This window comes from Gavialis gangeticus, unplaced genomic scaffold (genome assembly GCF_001723915.1).
Source record: "Gavialis gangeticus isolate Ggan-Ray unplaced genomic scaffold, GavGan_comp1, whole genome shotgun sequence".
In the NCBI taxonomy this organism is placed as follows: domain Eukaryota; kingdom Metazoa; phylum Chordata; order Crocodylia; family Gavialidae; genus Gavialis; species Gavialis gangeticus.
The window spans coordinates 226617-235181 of record NW_017729016.1 but is presented as its reverse complement, the minus strand read 5'-3'; the positions used below and the strand labels follow the sequence as shown (position 1 = coordinate 235181).

Sequence of the window (8565 nt, the reverse complement as noted above, 5' to 3'; positions counted from 1 at the left end):
TTGGTCCTAGGGGGAACGTGAAGTCTCACTCTGAGACCAAGGGGTACGTCGACGGAAAAAGGTTCAGAACTGCTGTTTTAGATGTTTGATTTTTTTTTTTTTTTTTTTTTTGCTCATGGTTTCTGTTTGAAATATGTGGGAGTTCCGGATCTTGAATGCCTTTCTTAAAATGAAATGTGTACTCTAGGTTCCTCAAATTTATGTTTAGGTGCAACATACGGACTTATGTTTGAAAACACTGGTTTTGATCTTCAGATTTCCATGAGCCTCTTTATATTCTTCTGGGATCTGATCAAGTTATTGTCTGTTTTGCCCTATCTGATTGAAGTAAGGTAGATTTAAAGAAGATTTAATGGAAACAAAAACAGATCAATAAGTACATTAATATTAATATCTTTAGAAATGTTTTTTTCCAGATACAGTGGATTGAATTGGTGGGAGTTGGTTAACTCTTAAAGTTAGTTGACTTCTAGTCTTGCTGGCAGTGTGACTCTAGAGGAGATCATAGTTCCTGTAACTGGTGTTGAATGTGAATGTGGTTTGACTGTGTCCACCACATGTTTGGCCATAAATGGCTAAATTAGGTTCAGTAACAGTTGGAGAAGCCCAGAGGGAATGATGTGTGATACCGGATGTCAAAACTTCATTCATAATTTTCACATGGTCAAATGTGGGCAATGAATAAAAACTTGTTTCTGTTTCAGTACTCTCTTTTTTTTCTGACAGGTATTTCCAGCTAGTGGTGTTTTGAATGATTCTTAACATGTTTGTACTGCAAGAATTTGGCTAAGTCTTTTGGAACAAGTATTCATATGTGGGAGCCACAGTATGACTTTGCTAAGAAGTTGAACTTTTGGTATCAGAGGTTAATTTAGGGTTGAAACCGCTTCTCGTGATCCAATGTATAGGAAGTGGTTAGTTCCAGTTCCATCACTGAGCTGTACAGGAGCATGTGCATGGGGTATCCTGTAAAGTCTTATTGTGTTGCTCGGCCAATGTTTCTTTCAAGATTACATTTCAGTTTTAAGGTTTCTTTATAATTATGTATTTAAGCAGGATTAAATTTACTCTTCATTTCCTCCTATCTAATATTGTTCTTAAAGCTCTTTTTCCCTTTCTGGTGGCTTCCGATTCCAGCGCCAGCTAAGTGCCAAGCTTTGGCTAAAATAAGGTCTGTATCTTCCACTTAAGATAGTGTTCCATATAAGTTGTTTAACTAAAGTCCTGCATATTAATACATCTGAATTCTTATGGGATGAATTAGTAGGCTACATAGTTTACAGCTTACACATAACTCCATTCATTTTTTAAATAACATTGATCTTGTTTTTAAGCTGTTGCAACCTGTTGAACGTTTGATGAAAACCAGACTTTGATCTGTCATGAAAAAAATCCCACTGTCCATAAAATTGCCAGTAGACTTATTTTCATTTTAATTCTTTTTCTTGTATCTTATTAGAACAAATATCCAGATTTTTTGTTTTACCGTCTTATTGTCTGTGTTTTGAAATTTAATTTCATATGATTTGTTTTTACTACATACCATTCATCAGAATTCTGTCCTTGTATCTCTTGGCATGGTTTTCCCCAAGTAAATTAAATAGCATTTTGCATTGAAGGCAGTTTCTGAAGATTGATGCACTCTACATGAGGGACTGTAAATCCCAACCAGTGCTTGGCAGAGTCACAAAACACTACTTCACACAGAAATTTCAGGATTTGAACTGGGGGAAAAACGCTTGTCCTTTGGACGGAGAATATAAGATAAAGGCGTACAGTGGGAGTGGGAAACTGCCAGGACCCAGTGATATACAAGCTGGTGTGAGAAATGTATTTCGTTGCAGGAGATTGAGAGGCAAAAATTTGGCTTGCCGAAACAGGCTTTGTTGAGTTGCTTAAGAAGTCAGTCCCAGGTGCAGGATGGACGTAGGGAGACAGAGTGGGACACAACGTAAGGAACAAATACAGGAATGGAAAAAGATTGTTGGATTAAAACCAGAGCCCAGCCCATGACTTGGTAAAAGGTTTTAGAGCCATTTACCATTTGGCAGTAGTCACTACTACCATGGTGTTGCCTTGTTATATTTTAGATGTTATCTGCTCCAAAACATATGAACCCTATGAACCTGAAAAAAAATTCCCCTTTTTTTGTAAACCGTTCATTTTGTAAATGAATGCTTTGGAGCCTAACAATGTGTCTAAATAGGGCTGGAGACAATACTTGACAATGAACAGGGAGCCAGGTTTTGCATTTGCTGCAGAAAAACAGATTTTCTCCTTTAAAGGAGAAAAATGCGGGAAACTGTGGATTTCCCCTTGCAAGGGGCTGCTTGGGACTGGGGCCAGCAGGAGGAAGCCAATCAGAGGCAGGGGACTTCACATGCATGTGTGTACACACACGCACATGTGCGTGTAGCCAGCAATACAGCCGCAGGCAGTGTGGTGGAGAATGGCTCTCCAGCTGCTTGCAGGTAAGTCTATGGGGCGGAGGGGTGGGGGGCACAAGTGCAGGAGGACAGGCAGATTGAGGAAGCGGCAGCTCGCGCCAAGCCCCCATGGTGAAGGAAGGAGTTGGGCAGGGTTGGCAGCTGGTACTGGGGGTGCTGCCTAGCCAGGCAGTGCACGGGACCCAGGGACAGGATGGGAATGTGCAGCCAGGGAGCAGAATGAAGCCTTGGGTGGCTTGTCCGGAGGGGATGGCTGGCTCCGTGCTGCTACATGCCCTCCTGAGGAGGGGTTGGGTGCCATTGGTGAAGTGTTGGCAGGGTATGGGGGGCATGTGCTCCCCAGATTTGTGTACCTGCTGTGGGGCATGGGGCTGCAGACTGGCACCGAGCTGCCTCCGCAACCCAGTGTGGGAGGGCAGAGTGGGGCAGTGAGATTCGCTGCTGCCACCTGGCCACTGGGGTCCCAGTGCAGGACACCAGTAGGGCTGGGGGAGCTGTGGCTGGGGAGTGAGGGGCACCAGCATGTCAGGGCTGCACAGCACCATAAAGCAGCAGAAGGGGCTGTGGGGGACAGCTGCAGTTGGACCCATGTCCTGATGAGCGAAGGGGGCAGGGGGAGCTCTGATTTTTCTATGATTAAAAAAAACACAAAATCAAACCTCAGAATATATAGATGTGTACTTTTATTTGTAGAGATTGTCAAGCTTGTTTGATACAAGGATATGCTTTGGGAAGAGGGGAAAAAAAACCTGCTTTGTGGGCATTACTCCACCCTTGTCTTTTGAGCCTCATGAACTGGTTACAAAAACACATAAATGTACTTAATGCTGTTGATCTTTCTTGCTTTGGATAAAGGAATAGAGAACAGACGGTAGAAGAAGAAGAACTAAAATGATGTATTTTAAAACGGCTCGTATTTTAAGAAAAAATTTAGTTACCTGAATTGGGACTTAAATGGTCGCTGCTACTTGCAAAAATCTGCCCTCCTGGTATTTAGGTTGGCACAATCTTGTATGTGGACTTTGCACTCTGCATTTCACTTTGTTTGTACTTCCCCACCCAATGAGTGTGGCACTGTCAATGTTATCTCACAAGCTTGATTTCAGCTGTAGCTTAAACTTGTCTTTAAGGTTAATCTTTGTAACTTTTTTTCATCTTTCCTAGTTGGAATGAATACTTAAATTCAGATTCCATGTTTTCAGCAGCATTAACTACTTGCCACTCGTCTAGCGCACTGCGGAAAACTATACACACATTGCTCATACTATGGCTTAGAATGCTTACAGTGTTCAAAAAAGTACTTATTTTATGGAAAGGCAAGGAGAGTGGAGTAATGGCTAGAGGGGGAGACGAGAGTTTAATTCCCAGATTTGCCCTCTATGACTTTAGGCCGAACACGTAACTTTTGATCAAGTGTCTATCATGTAGTGACATTTGTACATCACTGGAAAAAAAGTTCTCTTGTAAGCAGCAAGCGTTAAAAGTGCAGAATATGTTTTGGCAAGTTTGGTAAAATTTAGTTTGGAATCTGAGTTATGAGTGCATGTGGGTGGAGGAACATGTTTCTCATGCTTTAAGAATTTTTTTCCAGATGCTTTGTAAGTGCTCGGTTAACTAACAGCTTGATTTTTCAAACTTCAGTAGGGATTGATTCCTTTAAAATTTTGATGCAATTTGAAGAGTATGAACTGCTGCATAGGACTTTGCAGCACATTTTTTAACTTAGGGCAGTGATCCAGAACTCTGAGCATCGGTGCTTATTTCAATGTGTGATCCTCTATAGGTGCAAAACATTCATATAGAATTGCTTATTTTCTTTTTCCTTTTTTAAAAAAAAAACAAAGTTAAAGTTTAAGAACGTGGTGCTCAATGTTTTGACTCCACAGGTCAGATGAGTTGTGTGGCACTGGTCTGTGTGCCAGGATCAGGCCCTGTGTTGCCTCTGCATGCCAGGATCACTTGGCCCCACTTGGTCTCATGCCACCCTGATTGGCTCCACATGCTCAATCTAGTGCGCAGGGTCATGCAGTCCAACCGGCAGGACTCTCTGGGTCTAGAAACATGACAGCAAGGAAACGGCAGTTAGCTGTCACTGTTCCCCTACCACCACACTTTCAGAAGCATGGTGAGCCTTGCCGGCCAAATGACATGGCTCCGTGGACTGGATCTGGTCCATAAGCCAGGGGATGAGCACCCCTGGTTTAAGAAATAAGTCTCAAGTGGAGAATTATGGTTACTACAGCAACTGTAACTTGGGTGCTTTGAGTCTACATACATAAAATGAACAGCACAGACAAATCTCAGATGCTTCACATATAAAAAGCTGTGATGGAATTACACAATTATAATTCCTGACTTTTAAATTTCAAGTTGAAAGTTTTGTTTGGAAAGTTTGCACTCCAATGAGAATAATAATGAGTATCTCCACATTGTGTCCAGTATGTGATAGACTGTAGCTGAAGAATGAGAGCATAATGTACTCCTAAGTAGATGGCAGTCTATTTGTGGGCATTTCATAGAAGATTTACTTGATCAGATTTGATGGCAATGTTTATTAGAAAGAGGAAAGAGTGTTTGATTTATTTTCCTGGGGTTGTAGTTCTGACATGTACTAGATCTGAAAAGTCTGAGGCTTTTACTTTCTTCCCAATGAAGGTCTTGTGCCTGTGTTTCATTCAAGTGTCAGGGTAGCACTGTCTTGTTAATATAATACTAACCTGGTAGTTGGGAAATGTGTGTTCTGTTCTCAGCTCTCTCTTATTGAGCTTAAAATGGGAATGATGCATAGCCCTTTTTGAAAATGGCCATCTAAAGCAGTGCTTCCCAGCCTTTTCCTCAGCATGACCCCATTGAAGTATTGGAAACTGTTTTGTGATCCCAAACTGATGCAGGCAAGATCAACATCCCCTGTCCCTGGTGGGCAGCATGGCCAGAGTGGAGCCCTTGGCGGGGGAAAGAATGCAGGCTGCCTGCTGAGGGCTCCCCAACCTGCTACCCTACCCCCTGGGGCCTCTGGGGCCCAGTGGGTGGGACATGGCATGGGAGGGCAGAGTGGGGCAGGAAGGCTTGGTGTTGCTGCTTGGACCTCCACGCCAGCCATGCTGCCATGGCGAAGCACGCCCTGCCCACCCAGCAGCAGCAGAGTCAGCAGTGCAGAGTTGCACCTCTCCCTGCTCCTGCCAGGTGGGTATGGGGTGCCTAACTATGGTGGTGTGGCCAGCGAGTGGCTCCCACCATGCTCTGCTTTCTCTCGCTGGGTCTCGCCTGCTGGGCTGTGGACAGACCCAGCGTGACCCCAGGGGGAAGTCAAAAGGGTGGGGAGTCCCAAGCCCACAGCGGGCAGCATGCATCCTTCTCCACCCCATGCATAAATCTGGGGGTCATATGACATGCCTCCCTCCCCAGGAGCATGCATAGTGGTAGGGAGCCAGCCCCCTGGACAAGCCACCCATGGCTCCCTCCTGCTCCCCCAGGTGGGCCCTGCATTCCTGCTCCAGCCCTGGGCCCCATGCATTGGCCCAGCTGGGCAGTGTTCCCAGTCCCAGGCCTGGCCCCTTCCTCTCCCTCTCACCATGAGGGCCTTAATCTGCCCCCCATAGACTTACCTTGAGGAAGCTGCTTTCCATACTGCCTGGCTGCCACATGTGTGCATGCACACATACATGTGACACCTCCTGCCTGATGGCCCTCCTCCCACTCCCTGCAGCCCCTTGCAGGCTGGAACTGTGCCAGCTGCAAGGGGAACCTGCCCTTCCCTGCTTTTTTTTTTTTTTTTTTAAACCTTACAAGAAAAGGGGTTTTTCACCCCCCTTTTTTTTTTTTTTTTAAACCTTACAAGAAAAGGGGTTTTTCACCCCCCTTTTTTTTTTTTTTTTAAACCTTACAAGAAAAGGGGTTTTTCACCCCCCTTTTTTTTTTTTTTTTAAACCTTACAAGAAAAGGGGTTTTTCACCCCCCTTTTTTTTTTTTTTTTTAAAGCTTACAAGTCAAGTGTGTTTGCAACCTCACTTTTTTTTTTATTGTTGTGACCCCTATTGGGGGGTTGCAACCTCAAGGTTGGGAACCGCTGGTCTACAGTCTGTTGCCTTCCTTTTATAGGGCTGAGGAGAGTATCTGGTAATAGTGGGAGAGATTCAGGTAAGAGGTGCTGCTGGTAGGTAGGTCTTGAATATAGCTAGGGGTCACATGTTTAGGACTGGCAGATAACCTGCAGAGACTGCCCCACTTTCAAAGATGGAGTTTTTGGGGTGGGGATGACTGCACTAACCAGATATTTCTAACTTTTTGGGTTTCCTGGCTCATTGCAGACGAGGAGATTTATGTGGGGGGGAGTAGGAAGGTTTTTGACACAAAGGTGCAGGAGAGGAGTGAGGGTAAGTATGGTTTTGTTGTATTGGGAGGCACCAGTGGATCATAAATATAAGGACCCTAGGATTTTAGGGGCATTTAAGGAAATATTTGAACTAGGAAGTAGTGTTTGGGACCACCACTAATTATGGGTAAGTAATGATAGAGAGAGACGAAGAAAGGTATGTGAAAATATGATGTGCCTCTCCCCATCTTGACCAGCTTTTGTTCTCTATTTCCATGCTTTTCAGCATCTGGCAAATTAAATTTGCATACATTTCAAAATGTCAGTATTAACTGAATTCAGTTACCAATCTTATTTCTCCTCCCCCCAAATCCCTTTAAGCAGTTCCATAACTCATACATGTCCCCTAGTTTCATATCCACCCAATTAGGTACCTTCCCACAGGCACATACAGGCCCAATTGAATTTGCTTCTCCTGCACAGATCTGTTTTATCCTGCATCGTGCTGGGCCCTTGCGCTCTGCTGAAGAGGCCCCCAGTGAGTCCAGATTGTGAGAACTGTCATACTTACGTTCTTATGTAGAGCTGATTTTTATTATTTTTTTTTCCCTTTGCTAACTAGATATTTTCTTGTCATGTTAATCGCTAGCTCTGGATTAATAAAATGGCTTTTTCTCAGCGCATGGCTTCTTGCAGATCACTTCAAAGATGCCAAATATTTATAACTAGGTATATAAAGTGAGTTGCAGCCCATAAAAGAATGCGCCTAGAAAAGTGGCTTTACTTTATTCTTCATAAAAGAGCTGCATAGAGACTTGGGGAAATACAAGTCTAGCATTCCTTTCTCTTTGTTAATTGAGAGAAATCTTTGTAGGAGCAGAATGAAATATTTTCAGGTCTTAAGCATGCTAGCTTGAGTTTGTAGAATGTGTTTAAATATGTTAGAATCTGATCTGTGCTTTCATTGAATCTCTTCCTTGCTTGCTTGCTTGTCAGATTGCAAACTTTGTCAGTGCAGTGACATTGCCGATCGTTAATAAAAGTGAGCCGTCTTATGTCTGCAAAATGTTCTAATTACAGGTTGCATGGACTCTGTACTGTATAAGACTTCAATTTAAGCTTCTCTTCTTTCAGTGTTAGGTTCCAGAGAGATCCAGATTTGATTACTGAAAAGTTAAATAGATTAAACCTTTAGACACCTTTCAAAGCCTGAAGTGTACAGGAGGCCTTGGCCTCCCTGCCCCCCTCCCTTATTTTTTTTTTTAGGAGTACCTTTGCAAAATTTAAGTCAAAAAGGAAAAAATGAACACAGAGAAAACAAGAGGCGAATAGAATAGACTGGGTGCACTAGTGTTTGTGGGTGATTTAACTTTAATAAAATGGTATGTTTTAGTGGTTAGCTTCAAAGTCTCTGTTTCTTTACACACTTGGTACCTTGAGCAGTCTTCCTTTTTTGTTAAACTGCTGCTTTCTCCTTCAAAACTGTATCAAATATAAATGATTGCTAACCTAGGAGAAAACACTTAAAACCTTCAAGTGTTGCCTAGTGGTGGAAATGAAAACAGAGACATTTATCTGCAGTGAAGTCTCATTTAAGGGTATGTACATAGAAACAGCAAGCAGACCTGTTCTCTCAAAGGCAGTTTAGGGAGGGTTGCTGGTGATATTCAGAATATTTTCCACACAAACTACAGTGAGCCATTTGGATGAGAAGTGATTTCAATTAACAGATTCAGCTAAGGTCTTTAATCTTGGATCACAGTATTCTAGAGTTTAATGCAGCATGTGGTGTGTGGTTGCTGTCTC

At 43.1% G+C, this 8565-nt stretch overlaps 1 protein-coding gene across 2 annotated transcripts in view; it reads left to right on the top strand.

Moving 5' to 3' along the window:
- The window catches only part of SMURF1 (SMAD specific E3 ubiquitin protein ligase 1), a 70283-nt gene that overhangs the window by 26990 nt on the left and 34728 nt on the right, over positions 1-8565 (top strand). The gene's annotated exons all lie outside the window — the stretch shown is intronic.